An 18,801-nucleotide genomic window follows, 5' to 3' on the forward strand; every position below is an offset into this window, starting at 1 on the left:
ACGAGACACAGTCAGACTTGATTACTGCCGGCTCTGTTGAACGTAAACATCACTTACTGTAAATAGAACCACTCCATCAGTGTGAAGCCGGCTGAAAGTCTGCGCTCTCGATAATTCTGTTTACATTTCACTGTGCCGTATTACCACAAGGATGTCTTTAGCTTGTATATATTTTTAGATTTGTATATTTTATTTGTTACATCTTTTACTTATATTTTATATGTCATGTTTATGCTGTTTGCACGGGATAAGAGGGAAACGAAATTTTAATACTCTGTATGTCCTGTACATATAGCAACATTGACAATAAAGTTGACTTGAACTTGACTTGAAAAAGGGCAAAAGACGCTCACACACTTACGCTCTGATCATCATCTTATGTTCTCCCTACAGGAAACAACAGCAGCAATAGAGCTAGTAGATCTACATTCATTTCAGGCTCCATCCTCATTACATTTCCTCAAGGAGAGAGTAGAGAGTGAGATGGGATGGTCATTATAACACGATATGTAATTAGGCAGCCTAACCCCCTCCTCCACCCCCACCAGCTGTACATTCCATAATCCATATTCAAATGCAGCTCTGACACAGAAACAGCGCCGTTAAGACCAAAAGAGCACCACTGGCACTGTTTAGCACTCTGTGCCGGCCTTGGGGATGTGTTGTGGGGTTTTTCTGGAAGGGTAGGGACTGTAATTTGAAGGACCACTGGTTTGGATAATGAGCTCTGTGTTCCTCTCTCTTATGGATAGAAACGCAGACAAACACAAAAACAAACCAAACAAGAGACTGCGAGGCTGGTCTTGATCCAAATCCTCTCTCCTTCCGTTTTAATTCCTCTAACTGTACAAGAAACTCCATGTTAGGACTAAATAGGAAAGAATTATAGCACGTGATTCTTTTATAAATCCTTCATCTTTTGTCCTTACGCAGCTTCTGCAAGAAGAGCAGTTCATCCCGCTGCTGTTTGGCCTCGGGTTTACAATTCTGTGTGATGAAGATTTAGTTCAGCATCGCCCCCTCTGGAGAACACTATTGTCAAGTGTATTAATTAGCCTATTTTGTGTAAGTATAACGATCTGCATAGTTTAGTTAATTTACGGGGCATGCATAAGAATGATGGAGGAGGATTGCAGAGGAGGAAATCTGCTTGGGAAATTTGTTTCATATTTACATAATTATTTAGAAGCTCCTGCTGATGCTGAAACTGAAATTTTTGGCCTTTAATTTATTCCAAAAAGGCTTGTGTTTGCTCAGGGATTGTGCGCAGGGACTCAGCTGGTTAATCAAGCATATGTATAATTCATTTTCCAGGCATGGGGTCTGGCACTGAGGCTGTTACGATGAGCTTTTTCTAAATGTAATATTTTCACTTTCTGGCTGTGAAGTTGAAGCCTATATACTCTGAAGACTTGGACTATATCAATAGTGCCCAACCTAAACATGGTGTAATAGGAGGATTTACTGAGGATGACAATATGTCTCTAATACTGCCTCCCCCATCCTCCCCTCCTGCTCATAACTCCTGCCTCCATCTATACACCCCTGCTGAGATCCCCACAAGTCAGTCTGAGGCTGCTTACACAAACAATTAGAAGATATTTTTGGCTTCCAAAAAGAAGAGAAATCACTCTGTGATTGTGCCTTCTGTTAGAGCAGCCACCTTGTTTCAAGCCTGCACACACAGGCACACAGACACACAGTAGATGAGCAGAGATTGAAGAGCAAATAATCTCTATGAACCTCACGGTCCATGACAAACCACCAGAGATCCCATTTACACTTAAAAGACTAATTACCAGACTGCATTGCAGTGAGCAGGCAAACGTACTGTACTGTACAGCGGGCTTTCACTGATAACGGTTTGTCAAGACCAACACTGCCACTGATATCTTGAACTGAAGGTGCTGCTGAACATCTGCTGATATTCAATAAACAGTAAAACAACAAATGCATACAGTTATCGGAGGTTTACTGTGCAGATGCACAGAGGACAGAGGGAAACACTCAAATACGAATCCTTAACTCAGGAAAATTAAACCTGTTTTTGTTACTGAGAAAAAAAGCTAATAAGTAGACCTCGATGTAACTTTGATTTTACTGTCAAAAAAGCAAATATATTTATTAAGAAATATAATACTGGATATGGACAGAAACATATCTGTTACTGTCACTGTACTGCTATTATTCCTGTTCTAATGCTAAGTCCAATATTTACTTAAGCAAAATTATACAGGGTGATGCATCACTGCCGTGCCAATAATGACGGTAAAGTACACCCTCCAGTGTAATATAACAATTATACAACAGTTACCAAGAACATAAAATATATACTCAATATTTATTCATATTGTGGGGAAATGCACTGTTAAAACATTTGTTTTGGGAGTATCATCTCTGCAAGTACACAGGGTCTGACTATTAACTGGAAACAGTCACGTCAGTACATTCCTATGTGATGCAACCCAGTTTAACAGAGAAATTTCTAGTCACCTTATTGAGTCAGCAAGCCAACTTGAGTAAACATTAATGGATTCTAGAAAAAATGGGATTTCCCAAACTGAAATACCAAAGATATTAAATAAGGAATTGCTTTGCTAGCTTCATTTTGTTGTAACTGATTTACAGATTTAGCAACTATTGCTATTTTGCTAGATATTCAAACATCCTAATTTTGCTGATCAACTTTTCAAGTTATTGTCTATGTCACCTATGAAATAAAGGGAAAAAAATGCTTGGTTGGAACTACTTTGTTTTTGGTCTCTACCTACTCCTGAGGGAAATATCTGACTCTTTAGTTGCTTAATGCTGCACTATGTTCACCAGCTGGTCCCCAACTGTGTCTGTGGGCTGTTTGTGTGTGCAGCACGTCGTGTACATTGGAGTTTTTAGAGCTTAATTCCCTGAAAACAGCTGTCTGCTGCGTCCGAAAATGGCTCCATGACAGCAGTGAGAGTGAACCAAAACAGTACACTCACAGACAGAAGTTTTGGCTTCTAAAGCAGTGGGCTAAAGTTTGGGAGATTGTGGTCTTGGTTAAACATTGAGACAGTCAACACTGACTTCATGCTGAGGACAGGACATGTTCACTTCATTTGTATTAATAAAAACAACAGCCTTTCCTGTCCTGATAATGAGACTGAAATGCCCAAATTTAAAGTTTACCTTTTTTTTTTGTGACCATATTTACCAGTTTTAGGCAACATGCTCATGTTTCATTTTGCACTAATCAGTAGTGAGTGGCATGAACAGGACCAATTCACTAACCCTAGAACCTGTAAAGCTGTGTCAACCTAATCTACCCAAGACACCTTTAATCACTATTTTTCATGGCTGTGAGTACAGAGGAAGATGACGTCCTCATTCTTAATCACGCCTACAAAAGTTCTGATCACCATCCTGATTGATTCTCTGAACAAATAGAAGATCTGAGCAATGATTAGATATTTGCCTTACATTAACTAAGCAGCCTAAACCAATGAGGAATTACTCTACAATATACTCTTCTGTCTTTGTGCTTATTTTGCGGTTTTGTTTTCTTGTAGCGTCGCTACCTAACACAGATAATGTGTGATGTCACGTAGCTGTTACAGATATAGACCGGCCCCTCACGCAGCTTTGTACAATCAATCAAACTGCTTCATACTGTATCCATCAGAACAGAGGTAGGTCACACTGACTGGATCATATGACATGATTTATAAATAATACAGTAAAATAACTGCTGTCATGATATGACATGAGACATTTTGTGGGTTACAAAGTAGAAGCAGAGATATTTTGCAGCCTTTTGTCATTCATGTCAGCCACCCCCCCCCCCCACCCCCCCCCCCCCCCCCCCCCCCCCCCCGACCATCTTTACATTAGCAGCGGGTGCTTAATATGGCAGCAGGGTAGAATGTAAAGCAGTGACTTGGAGTGAGTGGAGTAGTGATGGAGAGCGAGGCAGTGCACAGTAACTGTTGAGCTCTAATCTTTCATTAAAAGAAGCTGAGCAGCTCGAGGCATAGCATGTGAAAAATGTTAACTATTCTCGCTTCGGATCAGGAAGTCAGCTAAGCAAATAAACAGAGTAATAACATAAAAACATAATCAGATTACCCAGATGGCAAAAAAAGAAAGAAGGAATGATGAAAGAAAGAGAAGAAAGAAACAGAAGGAAGGAAGAAAGCGTGTTTTTGTGGGGTAATCAGCTGCTGTTTTTTTTCCTGAGCAGGAGAGAGATGTGATGTCCTGCTGAGAACAGACATCGAGCTGCAACTGGGTAAACACAGCAAAGGGTTAATAAGCTCCAAACACCCTGGTGCTGGGCTTCGCAGGAGCCTGGGCTGTGCTGGGACTGGGAGCAGGGTTGGGTTGGAGGTGGTGGTGTGTGGACGGGAGGAGGAGGAGGAGGAGGCTGGACCTCCCTGTGTCCCACTGGGACAAAGAGTGCCCCCCCCCCCCCCCACCACCACCACCACCACTCCTTCTCTCTCCCAGAGTGCTGGGGCTTTAAGTCCGTCTCCCAGGTAACACACACAGCTGCTGACAGACAGACAGACAGACAGACACACACACACACACACACACACACACACTCTTAATAACAGGCCCTGCAGTGCAGAAAGTGTAGGGCCTTGTTAGCCAACAACCAGGCGTGAAATCACTGCACCGTACTCCCACCACGATGAGTCAATCTATACCTCCTGTTTTTCTTTGTTCATGCCTCAGTGTGTGTGTGTGTGTGTGTGTGTGTGCTGAAGATGAGTGTGTTTGCTGGTTTTCCTCCAGGCCACGCAGAGTTCTATCTTTGACTGGGTTGGCTGTCTTTTGTTTAGACTCCTCTACAGCTCAGCTCTAACATACACCTCATGCTGTGCATCCTAAACACAATATCAGAGGATTAAGTTAACTTTCCCGACTTTAAATGAGGAGCTCTTTATTGAGCACATTTCCATACACCTGTGTCACTGTGCACAATCTGAATCTGCACATGAAAAAGCAGAGGGCAAATGTTGGAATATTTTATTCACCTCGCTAAGGTAAAAAGTTGGCCTATTGATATCTTATCGTTAAGTGATCAAGATAAACACGGATCAAATACAAATGAAATGATTTATCGATGACACCCTTCTGCTTCTTTTTCATGTTTTCTTATCAAAGCTGTTGACTCAGCCAAGTGCTTGCTCATGGTGGAGTTGCTGGGTCTCTGTAATTAATATTATAGAGTACAGCCTAGATCTGCTCTGTATGAAAAGTGTCATGAGATAACTTTTGTTATGAATTGGCGCTGTATAAATAAAATTGAATTAGATTGAATTAGATTGAAATAGAGGGGCAAAGTCCAGCTCGCTAGCTGCTGTTCCACTAGCATGTCTAACTAAATGCTATGTCTGACTGACCATTTCTTTAACTGTCTCTATGAAGAGGTGCAACATGTTTGTGGCGTTCATAGTCCATATTTGAAGGTACACGAGTACTACAGTGATTGATTTTAGAATTTGAGCCCACACAATTTTATCAGAGGATCTATCAACTGCTTTTGCAATAGTGGGCGACTGATACGACCCCAGAGACAGCAATAACAGTGATATTATAATAAAAAAACAACCATGATATTTCCTTACTTTCATACAAATCAGCCCTAACAAACAGAGTGAACTACATGTGTTGTACTGTCATCTTGCAGGTCTGGATTTTTTCTTCTTTAAAGACTTTAAAGAAGATTTATTTTTAACATTAAAACAATGACTCGAAACTACTAACACGTGTGTGTGTACGCGTGTGCATCCAGAGCCGGACATATCTTCCTCCTCTGCGCCTCAGAGCTCTATTGTTGCCCAAAAACGATCAGTGATCCACACTGCTGCACCGGGTCGCATGTTCATTCATTACTAACACACACATTGTAAATTTAGTCTGACTCAGTCCAACACACACCATCCTGCTGCCACTAATGTGTCTAACAAATGTGCCATTTCTTCCTGTCTGACTAACATTGATAGAACTACAGTACCCAGCTGTCTGAAGAAATTAAACTGGAGTCCAGTTCAGCTCTCTATTTCTGCTGACCGCTGTGAAGCAAAGAAGCCTACACTGAGTCCTGCGATGGGTGAATGTGTTGAAATATAATCCTGAAAGTAACATTGATATTAAGTGGGAGGCAGCAGTGAAGAGTTCAAGGCAATTTTTTATAGAATTTTGTTGTGCTCTCTTGACAATACTCTCATAAAGCTCGCTGATGAAATCTGTTCTTCAACAGACTTTTTGGGGAAAAAAAATAGTGCAGCATCTGAAAACGAGTGTGTTGATACCGAACAGCAGCACTTTCATTTCCACGTTCACAATGTGTGACGGAAACACTGCATCAACACATAAACATTTCCTGCTATAGTTCCCTGTTCTGTGCTAGTGGAATTCTTCACAGAGCCTCGCTGAAGGCCGGCAGTTTGCTGCATTGAAGCTCTGTGCCGCTCGTTCTCTTTCACTAATCACAAGGTTTTTTCGGCTGCGGCATTATGCTAACTTACACTGGCAAAGGGGAGGGGCCAAGGGGCCGCTTTGATAAGTCGAGCATGGCGAACATGAATGAGGCAGCGACAGGCGAGGCAAAACACACATTCATTCCTCTCACAATGCCAAGCAGCACTTTTAATTAAACCTTATCCAACATGATGAATAATGCAACAGCTTCCTTGCAATCCACCGTCTCCTTTCTGCTGCTCACCACGCTGTGTTCAACCATCTCACCCAGTCACATGCATACATTAAGCAGAGGAATGGCAGAGAAGAAGAAAGGCTCTGCTCTTTCTGCTGCACCACATAATAAATATACAAAATGTTTTAGAGTTTTGCCAACACGGAGAAAGGGTTAGTTAGGAAAAGTGCCAGCGCATAAATGAGCAGAAATTGTTTGGATTTTTGGATCACGCAGTGCACAGAAAATGTCTCGTTGTTGTTTTGTTTAGAGCGTGTCAGAGCTGACATAGTGGGAAACACGTTGTTCAAAGTTTACACGTTGCTTTAAAAAAGCGCTCATGCTTAAAAGCAGGTATAACTTTACAGCTTGATTCAGCATCTGTTACGAGGGCAAAGGGCTCAGTGTGAAGCTCACAGAGACAAAGTCCAACATAACTTGTTCCCCGTGGGAGAGAGATGGCCTCACTGCATCAGACAAGACCAGCCGCTGAGAAACACATCAGTCCCCCTCTTCTAAACACATGGACACACTCCTAAAAGGATAGAAAAAAAAGGGGTGGAGGAAGGGTGAGAGGGGTGAGAGGGCCGGGATGGGGAGGAGGGGGCTGCCGGTCAGAGAGAAAGGCAGCAAAAGGGATATTCAGAGCATTGAGGAGTGAAAGGATTGTATGGGAGAGTGAACTCATTACAGGGCAGACTGGCTGGGGCATGGGAAGACACGGAGAGGGCTTGCGGGGAGGTGCTGGGTTGTATTTAGCTCAGAGAGGATCAGCAGAGGGAAGCTTTGCCAGGGAACCTCTGGCCTCAGAGACTCTGCTGAACCCAGACAGACCGCGGTTAACCAGGAGGGGAACACTGCAACATGTTTAAAATCGACAAACATTGTGTATCTAAGAACTGATGTGCTCCTGTATACTTTGTTTGGATTTAAGTAGCAATTTATCCAGTGGTACATTTATTTTTTATAGTGAGTGGTTACCACTTTGAAAAGCACAAAACTACGAAAAGTCCCAAGACAACTGCAAAAGTAACGATGGGAATCAAGAACCAGTTCCAAGTTGTCCGATCTATCGGAATCACGTTCCTCCAAGCTGAACAATTTCTGTTATTAATGCCGGCATGTTTTTCTGACAGTTGCACATTGCAAAACAAAGATGTAAAACTGCATCTCGAGGGTGGCTTCCTTTCACAAACAAAGATGACAGCAAGGCTAGTTGTATACAGTCGTCCCTCGCTATATCGCGGTTCACTTTTTGCGGACTCGCTGTTTCGCAGATTTTTTTTGTGTAATTTTGCATGCTTTTTTTACAGTGTACTGTACAGTATGAACACGCATTGTGTTCTGCGTCCGAAATTGGCTAAGGGAGAACCGCACGTGTGTTCTGCGTCCTGTTTAAGGGAGGACTGTACAAAATGTGTGTAAAAAGGTGTATAAAAGTGTGTGGTTAGGGGTTTTACGGCCTTAAAACATGTATAATAATTGTAAAACTCACTTCGTTTATTGCGGGTTATTTTTAGAACATATCCCCCTGCGATAAACGGGGGACCACTGTAATCTGTAAAATGCTAATTTCAACAGCTGAAACATCCTTCTATGCAACATGATCTTAAATTCCAGGAATTCCATGTATTTGACATTCAAGGAACTAGTGCAATGTTACCCAGGGTAAATATCCTGCTATAATAACATCAGCATTAGCATTCTGTAGCTTGAATCTCCTACTCTGTTTCTACACTGTATTCAGACTAAAAAAAAACAAAAAAACACCTTTCTACTCTGGGTCAGCTGACCCAGAAGTTACCTCTCTCTCTCTCTTGGCCCAGGCCTTTTCCTTTTTTGGTATTTGAAAAGGTTTTATTATTCAGTCCGTCCAATCATACTTTTATATAGTGCGCTATACACTTCCATTTCTATAAAAAAAAAAAAAAAAAAAAAACGTTCCCATGAGATAAGGTACCACTGGGATGCTTCGGAGTTAGCAGTGTTTGGAGGAAAATCACATGAAACAAAGTTTATCAGTTTGTGCTAGGATTAATGCTAACATGTGGAACACCGTGCAGTGGTTGGATGGGTATTGTGCAGACAATGCTCGAGTGTTCAGAATTTTTAAATAGGATTTTGGAAATTAGTTCAGAAACAAACAAGAAGCGAGGCGAGCAGTAAGTGGAGTAGAGCAAGCAGCAACATGGAGGAGGGGTGGAGGGATGGAGGGCGAAGAGATGCAGGGTGTTTTCTTGGAGAGGAATGTGTTGCTGCAACAGAGCCAACCAGCCATGGCCAAGTGCAGTACCAGCCAGTGCCTCAGCTCTGCACGGCCGTGATAAAGCTCGGCACTGTCAGGCTGCTCCTGGACCGGATAGTTAGGCACCATGCTTGGGTGGGGGGATTTCGGGCAAGGTGGGTAAGAACGAATTAGTCTGAGAGGATAACTGAAGGCCAGCGCTGAATGTAGTCAGTTTTTCTTATATCACATGATTTTAAAAGTCACTACTTGAATACTCGAGCAAACAAGTATTCAAAGACTGGTTTACTATAGTCATACAAAGAACTTTCAATCAAATCAAATCAAATCAAATCAATTTTATTTGTATAGCCCAAAGTCACAAAGTACATTTGCCTCAGAGGGCTTTACAATCTGTACAGGGAGTGACACCCTCTGTCCTTAGACCCTCGGTTCGAGTGAGGAAAAACTTGCCCACAAAAACCCTTTTAACAGGGAAAAATGTGGAAGAAACCTCAGGAAGAGCCACAGAGGAGGGATCCCTCTCCCAGGACGGACAGACGTGCAATGGATGTCACGTGTACAGGACAAATCAACACAAACATAATGTACAATGACTGATAAAATGACAATGAATTATAATGAATGATAAAAATGATTACAGTAACAGATATGGTAGTAATAATGACAGTAATATATATGTAGTGGGCGTCATGCAGGATCACAGCAGCAGCCACGATCCACGAGAACCTGCTGGACGACAGAGCACAGAAACTCCGGGGAAGTTTGGTTAGTAACATGCATTAATGAGACATGTCCACAGATGGAGAGATATGGAGAGATATGGAGAGATATAGAGATATAGATATATATATATAGAGAGAGTGAGATATAGAGAAATATAGAGAGAGATATATAGAGAGAGATGGATATATATATATATATATATATATAGAGAGAGAGAGAGAGAGAGAGGGAGAAAGAGAGAGAGAGAGAGAGAGAGAGAGAAAGATAGAGAGAGATAGAGAGAGAGAGAGAGAGAGAGAGAGAGAGAGTTTTCGGTAAGGGAGATGTGTGCATCTTCAACCAATACCGCGCCTGGCTAGGCATAACCCTCGGTGGGGTCCCCCGGCAGTGTAATCCTATGGCAGCATAACTAAGGGATGACCTGAGCCAGCCCTAACTATAGGCTTTATCAAAAAGGAAAGTCTTAAGTCTATTCTTAAAGGTGTTGACCGTGTCTGCCTCCCGAACCCAGAAAGGTAGTTTGTTCCACAGAAGAGGAGCCTGATAGCTGAAAGCTCTGGCTCCCAATCTACTTTTGGAAACTATAGGAACCACAAGGAACCCAGCGTCCTGAGAGCGCAGTGTTCTAGAGGGGTAATAAGGTATTATGAGCTCTTTTAGATAAGATGGTGCCTGACAATCAATCTGTTGCATGCATATTTTCTGTGTGCAAATGCCACAAACAATCCTACTGACCAACTGAACGATGCTGTTGAACAATTCTGCAAAACCCCTAATTACAGTGTGAGTGACAACATCATTAAAATCATGTTTTCTACAATACCTGAGCATTGAACTCAGGTTAGGGAAAGATTATAATGAGAGAAAATTAAGTCTGGTTAGGCTTCTGGAACCAGAAGACCTGTTTGGGTTATAAGCAGGTTGTGGTTATAACATTTACTGTTGGATTATTTGATTGTTGGATTGTGAACTGCAGTCTCTAGCACCGAAGTCACAAAGCTCCACACTCAGTCACCAGTTAGTCCACCACAGGGTGGAGGCAGCTGTGGCTGTGGCTCAGGAAGGAAAGCGGGTCGTCCACTAATCAGATGATCAGCGGTTCGATAACCCCCTCTTCATCTGTGTGTGAATGCATATGAATGGTCGGCTCCCAAAAACTGATGAGCAGCTGGCACCTTGCATGGCAGCCAGTGCCATGAGTGAGTGTGTGTGTGTGTGAATGAGATATGTAGTGTGAAAGTACAAAACACAACAGGACATATGCAGAAATAAATTAATTTGCTAAAAGCCCCCAAAAATCCCACCTTATGAAGGAAGAAATTATGAAATACTGCGACATATAAGAAATACCTCTTGAATATATTTGTATAAAATATTTGCGTACAACTGAAACAACATTTAAAACAAGAGAGCCTGAGGTCAACCAGGCACACGGCCTCAATGGAAAAAAAGTGTTTTGGTATTCATCAACAGTCAGGAAGTGATTGCTGACTTACCCTGCCAGCAGAATGAGTACACTTATCTCACTGCAGGCGCAGGTCAACTGAACACGACTTCAAAAGTGTATCAATAATCATAATATTTCCTTGCAGTTTATCTAAACAGGCCGAATGGCGGGGAAGCTTTCCCCCTGCTTCTCCTTTAAACACTCCTCCCTTTCATGCACTGACATTAATTTCTTGCCACTCTCTTCCCCTGCAGTGTGGGCTCATGTATACTGGGCCCAGTGTTTCCAGGCCACTCATATACAGGGATGCAGTGTGCCGTGCAGCAGACTCCCCGGCGAGTGTATAATTTGTGAGTCATGTCCAATTCGGATCGAGTCAGTCTCCTGCTGACTTCCTGCCTCGGCACGCTGATGAACGCTGGGAAAACAGATCTGGTACAGTGCAGTCACAAGACCCTCGTGCTGCAGCCAACAAACAGTGTGAGATGCTGAAGAATGACTTTGCTCTTTTTTGGATTAAAGCTTCAATGCTTTGACCTGAAAGCTGTATCATTCCCTCCACCAAGTATTCGTCATCATTTTTCAGTTTTTCCCCAGGTTTTTATTCATGTCATGGTGGAAAATAACATTTAGACCATCACTGGAAAGTCCCTCTTCCAAAGTCAGAATGATAAAACATATGCAGTTATAGTGAGTTACAAATACAGTAAGACTTTGGATTCAAGTCAGCAATAAATTAGACAGGAAACATCTCAAGTTGCATGGCAAATGAGAAACTTCCTCAGCTGCTTGACCGTGTGATGCAGTTGAAAGCGCCAGAACAAACACGTAATCAGATCTGGAGGTTGAGGTTGTTTTTGTTTTGCTGTTTCCACATCAGAAAATAAGTGGTCAAACCCTGCCACAAATATGTTATCAATTAGGGTGGGCTATAAATAGTTGTTAATGAACCAGACCAAAGCCGGCACTCAGATGTAAAATGGTATTATATTGAGAAAAACACAAGACGCTGTGTGGGTGCGGGCATGTTGCTTCAGTTACCAAGGCTGGTTTGAGTTATGGATCCATGAGATTAAAAGCTTATCAGATGCCAAGACACTGCACAGTGGTTTATAATATGAAAAGGCCAGTCAAAGATGTAGAATCACATCTGCCTATGTTATAAAGTCATGTACCAGGACATAGCAAAAGGCATTCCTGGAATCGACAAGGTTACCTTCACCACAATCTTGTCTGTAAGGGAATGGTGTAGGTACCAGATATGCTCAGCCTGGCACACAGCATACCTACACTTAATGTACAGCCAATCATAATGTCTTAATGTGTTCCATCATCAGCATATCTGGTGCCTACACCTAGGAAAGATCTGCATTGTACTGAGTGCTTCTAGTTTGCCATATAACCCTGTTTTGTTGGCACCTTGCACATGAACCGGATGGGCAATGCAATAGTCTTATTTGAATGAATGAGGAAGCACTCTGCACTATTGTTTGTCTGAATACCATAAAGGTACTTTTAGACAGCGAGCAGTCGCCTCTATTGTTACTGATAGAAAGACGATGGCAGCCTTACCCAGAATTAAGCTGCAGTGGTAGTAGCCAGGAGATAGAGCACAACTGCCACTTTCATGAACGTGGTCTCAGAAACTTACCACCATAGGTCTGCATGTGACCATGGCAACCACAAAAAAACAACAAACAAACAAAATGAGGAAAAGAATGGAGGAGCTAAGTTTACTTGGAGCTAATTTTACTTGGAGTTCCCTGAATCACCCACCAGCAAAATGAACATATCATTTACCAAAAATGCTCTTGAAGCTACATCAAAGTTTGATTTTTTTGGCCTGAGCCAAGCGGCAACCTCCATGGCTGTAAAGTGAAGCCTACATGGAAGTGCTCAGAAACTTGAGTAACATCACAGATACGGCATCCATAATTTATACAATCTGGGGCAACAATGTTTATGATATTAGATAGTTAAACTCGATATATTTATCATGTCATTTAGCTTACACTTACATATTTCAAGATACAATGCACTCTATTAAACTACATGGTGAAATTAGAGTAGCAGGGAAACAGCAGCCTGTAGTGTATAGTGTAGGTTGTTGATGTAGCTGAGGTAGCTGAGATGCGCCTGACTGTAACCCATTCAAAACATCACACCGACATTAGGTGGCAGACCAAGTGGTAACCACTCACTATCTGCAATAAGCTATGATACTGGTTATTTCATTTGTCCATGTACAAAACACTGGTCCACAACAAGATATGTCAACATATAATAACCAGATTTCCATTGAACTTGTAGGAATATTCATGGTGCCTATGAGATCATTTCTCATTATGGTTCAAGAACAAGAATTTTAAATTCTAATATCCAGATTGCTATGAAACTTGCTTTGCATCCATGTGCTTGACTTGATGTTAGAATTTCATTTGTAATCACTGACAGTCAAAATCTAATGGGCAGTTTTATTGCCATAAAACTCACCAAACACCTGCCCAGAGGATGAACCCAATCCATTTCAAAGATTTCATGACCCTTGAGTCTAGTGCTGCCCAACATTAAATACAAGATCACGATCTAATCACCAAGACAAATCACCAAGATATTTGCAGAGCACGTGAACCCTTTTGATTGAGATGACCTTGTGACCACCACCCTCAGGGCAAACCTTACATCTCTGCCCCACTGCAACTAAGACTCTGAAAATAGAATATCATCAGTATGTTGTTAGCGATAAACATTGGAGTCACTGGGGACCACTAGAGGGTCTTCACACTTTGAATCCTGTTAATGAAAGCACTATATATACAGTATATGCTCTATACTGGCAAACAGATACATATATGTATGGGCTAACTCCTCTTCTATTTGGTGAACAGGGCCACACAGACATGCTTGCACACACACTCTTCCCTCCTCACACAAAAGCTCTGTTCAGTCCACCTCAACAGCTAAATGCTCACTGGACAAAAGCTCTACTGTCCACATGCTACAGCCTCCAGATTGGCTTCTTAATCAGATTTTCATGGGGAAATATGTAGCACTATGATGAGAGATGTATATAGCTTATAGATATATCGAGAGAGAGAGAGCAGATATTAGAGATATTATATATCGATATATTATTTCTACAGTGTGTCTATATGATATATATTAATATATCTTCGATATATAGATATATATCTATATATATATAATATATACTACTATATATATATATACACAGTGTATATATATATAAAATCAATAGGATCTGGAGGGAAACTCCCAGACTGTGGCCATACGTGAGGCAGGGCCACTTTCTCTGAGGGTAAAACTAGGTGTCTTTTGGATAATGAGCATCTAGAGACTCTGCATATTCATTAGTCCTCTCATCTCCATACCTGTGTGTGTGCGTGTGTGTGTCTGAACTGCATGGAAGCGATTAAAGTGTGGAATAACCGATATCTGGATTTTCATTTCATCAAGCACAAATAAGAAAAAAAAATGACAATACATTAAAATTCAGCATTTTCCAACTACCATGAAAGTATGTTTAAGGACACAAGACTCATTTCTCTGCATATATATGTCTATATATTTAAATATATAGGTTGGAAGTTGGAGATTAGAATTGGAGGATAGTCAAATAACTCATTTGGAAACAGGCTAGAGAAAAAGATTTGGTTCTTGATGATCCCTAGTAAGTAACCTTACTGATGTAGCTTTACTACTGTTACGCTTGACTAAAAAAGCACACTGTTTCAGGTACATTGCATGTCTCTCCATGTCTCTGTTCCATTAATCATTTACCTAAAAAAAAAAAAAAAATCTGCTTCTAATCTGATGTTCTATTCCATTTCTAGTCAAGCACAGAAAGGAGAGAATGATGCCAGTCCAGCAATTGTAGGTAGACTATTTTGGGAACAAAGTAACAATCCTCGTGGTGCCAGTTTTTTTTAATAGTTTTTATAGCCTGTAACTCTCAGTGTGACTTTGATCTATTGGTCTGAATAAGCTAACACATGGGGCTGTGTTTAGCTCAGCTGGTAGAGCAGCCGCTCCATGTGCGAAGGCTCAGTCCTTGCCGCGGAAGCCCAGGGTTCAAATCAGACCTGTGGCTCCCTCTCCCCACATCTCCTGTCACTCTTCAGCTGTCTCTGTCAGAAATAAAGCTTGAAAAGGCCAAAAACTGCAAGTTTGAGTTCCTGTTTTAGGATCATGCAAAATTCCAATCGACTGGTGAGCAGAACATTTTTGAGCATGAGTGCATCATTAGCAGTAACTGCCTCCCTCTTGAGTTACAATGACATCATCTGAAGAGGATTACCGGTTTAGTCTTGAAATAAGAGTTAAGATATTTCTGTGGCATTGTCAGGAACACTCCAGTCATTTATTGGATGTCGTTTGGTTCTGATGAAGCTGCCAGGAAAAACACAAACACAAAGTGGGTCACATCTCTGCAATGCTTTCTGCAATCATGTTGAAAATGACTAAATATGTACAACATATACCCTGCTGGATGCCCTTTTCTGTTCTGGTTCTTCTCTACTCCCTGCTATCAGTGCATCGTTTCGGAGTAGCAAATAGACTAAATGCTGATGAACAAAATGTAATTTGAGGTTATGATGCAGTGAAAGAAGCAACGTCCACACAGTGCATGCAGAAAAATGTGGTCCATCCCGTCTCCGAGCTCGACTCATTATCCCACAATTCTTCAAATCGCAGCCTGACGAAGTCAAACTCATTAGCATAGTTTATTTGACACTAATTCACTCGGCTGAGGCGAGAAGCTCCAGATCTGCTGCTGTAGAGGAGCTTTTGGCTGCACCACATAAGACGGAATTGGTTCTTCTTTTCTTTTTGGAGAAGCAATAAAGGAAGGAGGTACATGTGCAATGCTCATTAGGGAGAGCCATATGGTGGAGGAGAGAGGAGCAGAGGGAGGAAAAAAACTGGGAGATGGATAGATGGAGTGGAAAAGGTAAGACACTTCATCTGCATCTCTGGAAAACATCCTCCATTGTTGAGATTTGTTTACAGCTGTTTGGAGGCTTCCACCTCACTGCTGTCATATCGTTTTCTCCTCTTCTATCACTCTTTTTTTTTAACTTTTCCTCAGAAGGGTGAATGTGTGTGGAAACAGAATACATTTTTCACTGCAACAAAGAGCAGAAAGGAGCTGCTGCTGCTGCAGATTACACCAGCAGAAAGATACAGAAATATATCAGTAATCTTCTTAATGTTATCATGACATGCTTGTGATGAAGGGGGCAGGATGGAGGGATGGTGTCATTGGGAATCCAGAGAAGTTTATGATAATGAGAGTCACTTCTCCTCCTGCATGTCAGTCTGATGGCATCTGCTGCCTCCACTGATCAACAAATTATACTTGAAATCATTTCCTGCACCTCCTGCAGGGACGGACTCCTCCTAGCCTCCATCCATCTTCCTCCTCTGCTGTCTGTTACCTCTTTTCTCCTTTTGCTTTGTCTACTCTCTGTTTTGTCTTCATTCTTTCTCCTTTGTCCAGCCAGGAATAAAGGAGGGGTGAGAGAAGAGTAACTCCTCCTCCACACACAGAGGAACTCCTCTCCGTCGTCCTCCTCCTCCAACACTTTCCCATCACTCTCTTTTCTTCTCTTTCTGTCCTGCCTAACTCCTCCTCTTTTCTGACCGTCTGACAGATCACCCTTCATCACACCCAATCCCCTGACCTGTCAATCATCCCCACACAGAGAGTGAAAAAGAGTAACACCGCCTGTTAGTTAAACTGTTAATGCTGTCACTTCTAGAGTTGTCACGATACTAAAATGAGTAACCACGATACTATACCAGACAAAGTATCGCGGTTCCGGGTATTATCGCGATACTGCGGCCTTTTTTTATTATTATTATTTTTATAAACTGCAATGTATTTGTACAAGTTAGTTTGAAACAACGACATTTGTTTTTTAAGCAAAATTAGTGTTGCCACTGACGAAGACGCCACGGCAGACTCGCTGCTCGGGCCCGGTGCTTCTGCCATGGTGAGTGTGTTGTCTCGTGTCTGGGCGAGACAGAACTTTAGCTTGTTGTTTGTTTTGAAGCGAGTTTCTATCGAAGCGGAGCTGTCTTCGCGGAGTTCGTTCTTGCCGGCAGAAACAACGAACAGCCAATCAGCTAACAGACGGGCGGACCCAGCGTGCCGAAACAGCCTATCATATCCCTGGACGTCACCAGTAACAGGCAAACAGCCAATCATTCAGCAGCTGTGTAGTTCGGTTGCGGTTCCATGTTGGTTTGTTTACAAAGGAGTAGCATGCAGTGAGAAGCCGGGAGGAGAGCAGAGGCGGCCGCTATGTAGCGGAGACTGGCACCGGTAGTATAGTAATCCACGGTAGTACCGTCGTGTAAAATTTCTAGTATAGTAGCGACGGTTATGATTTGGCACCGCGGGGTACCGTGTATACCGTGGGTATCGTGCAACTCTAGTCACTTCACTGTTACTTTCACTATAGCTATTCTAAGCTCTTCTCACCTGGTACTTGCAGTTCCTGCACAGCTGTACTGCAAATTTTTAATTTAAAACATATTGTGTTTATATATTTATATTGTTTATATTTTTAATACTTGAATTTCTTTATCTTTCTTCTATCTTTAGAGAATGTTTGTTATGCACCAATGACACCAAAACAAATCCCTGTATGTGAAAAATTGAACTTAAACCTTTTTTCTGATTCTGATTCTAAATTACTCTTTTGCACTTTCACGATTGTCACCACGGTGGATTCTCTGTGTTAGTCCACGAGTCTAAAAGTGAGAAAAATCACTGAAAAAACTGAAAAATTAGCTAAATAGACACAAGATGCACACACACAGCCAGGGTTCACAAGTTACTGGTAAGTTGAACATTGAAACGTCATTAAACAAGTTGTTCTTTCATAGAAATGTGAAACATATGGATGATGTCTGAATGCCATGAATGAAGAAAATGAAGATGTGCGATCATGTGAAGTTACAGAGGATTCAAAGAGCAGGTAAGATAACGATACATTAGCTAAATAAACCTCTAAACTAAACTGTGTATGTTCATATCAAAGTCAGTTCTTCTGTAACGCTACTCTTTCCTCTCTGTGGAACCATCTGATTGGCTGTGTGAGGTCAGATGGTCGAATACAAAAGCAAAGTGGAGTAACAAAGTGTTATGATTATAAAGTTGAACAATGGCATGAGGTGACTGAGTCGAGGTTGCTGAGTTGAGCCAGTGCACTGGCTGCATAACATTAATAAAATGTGAATAATTCATTTAGTTAGTGACAGAAGCAGCTAGTTGACTAATCACAAACATGGTCACCACCACCACTTTCATTAGCACTGACAGTTTTGTTGTTACAGTACTGAAGCACTGAAGAGTAGACTTCAGATCAGGATTGTGCCTAGTCAGGCAAGGTATTGGTTGAAGATGTAGTCACATCTCCCTTTACTGAACACTCTACTCAAACCTTCTCTCTATCTCTATCTCCCTCACCCTCTCCATTACAGTTTATATTTAGTTGATAATTTGCTGCTGCTTTGCATCTGTGTCTCTCTATCTCTATCACAGGTTCCACTGCTACTGTAATCATTTTATCATTCATTGTAATTCATTGTCATTTTATCAGTCATTGTTATTCATTGTCATTTTATCATTCATTGTAATTCATTGTCATTTTATCATTCATTGTAATTCATTGT

General features: G+C 41.6%; 1 protein-coding gene across 3 annotated transcripts in view; it reads right to left on the reverse strand.

Annotated features, from left to right (window-relative positions):
* cdk14 (cyclin dependent kinase 14) overlaps nt 1–18,801 on the reverse strand; it is a 194,931-nt gene that overhangs the window by 21,755 nt on the left and 154,375 nt on the right. The window lies entirely within an intron of this gene.

The sequence above is a fragment of the Larimichthys crocea genome, chromosome XIII, assembly GCF_000972845.2.
Source record: "Larimichthys crocea isolate SSNF chromosome XIII, L_crocea_2.0, whole genome shotgun sequence".
Taxonomy (NCBI): domain Eukaryota; kingdom Metazoa; phylum Chordata; class Actinopteri; family Sciaenidae; genus Larimichthys; species Larimichthys crocea.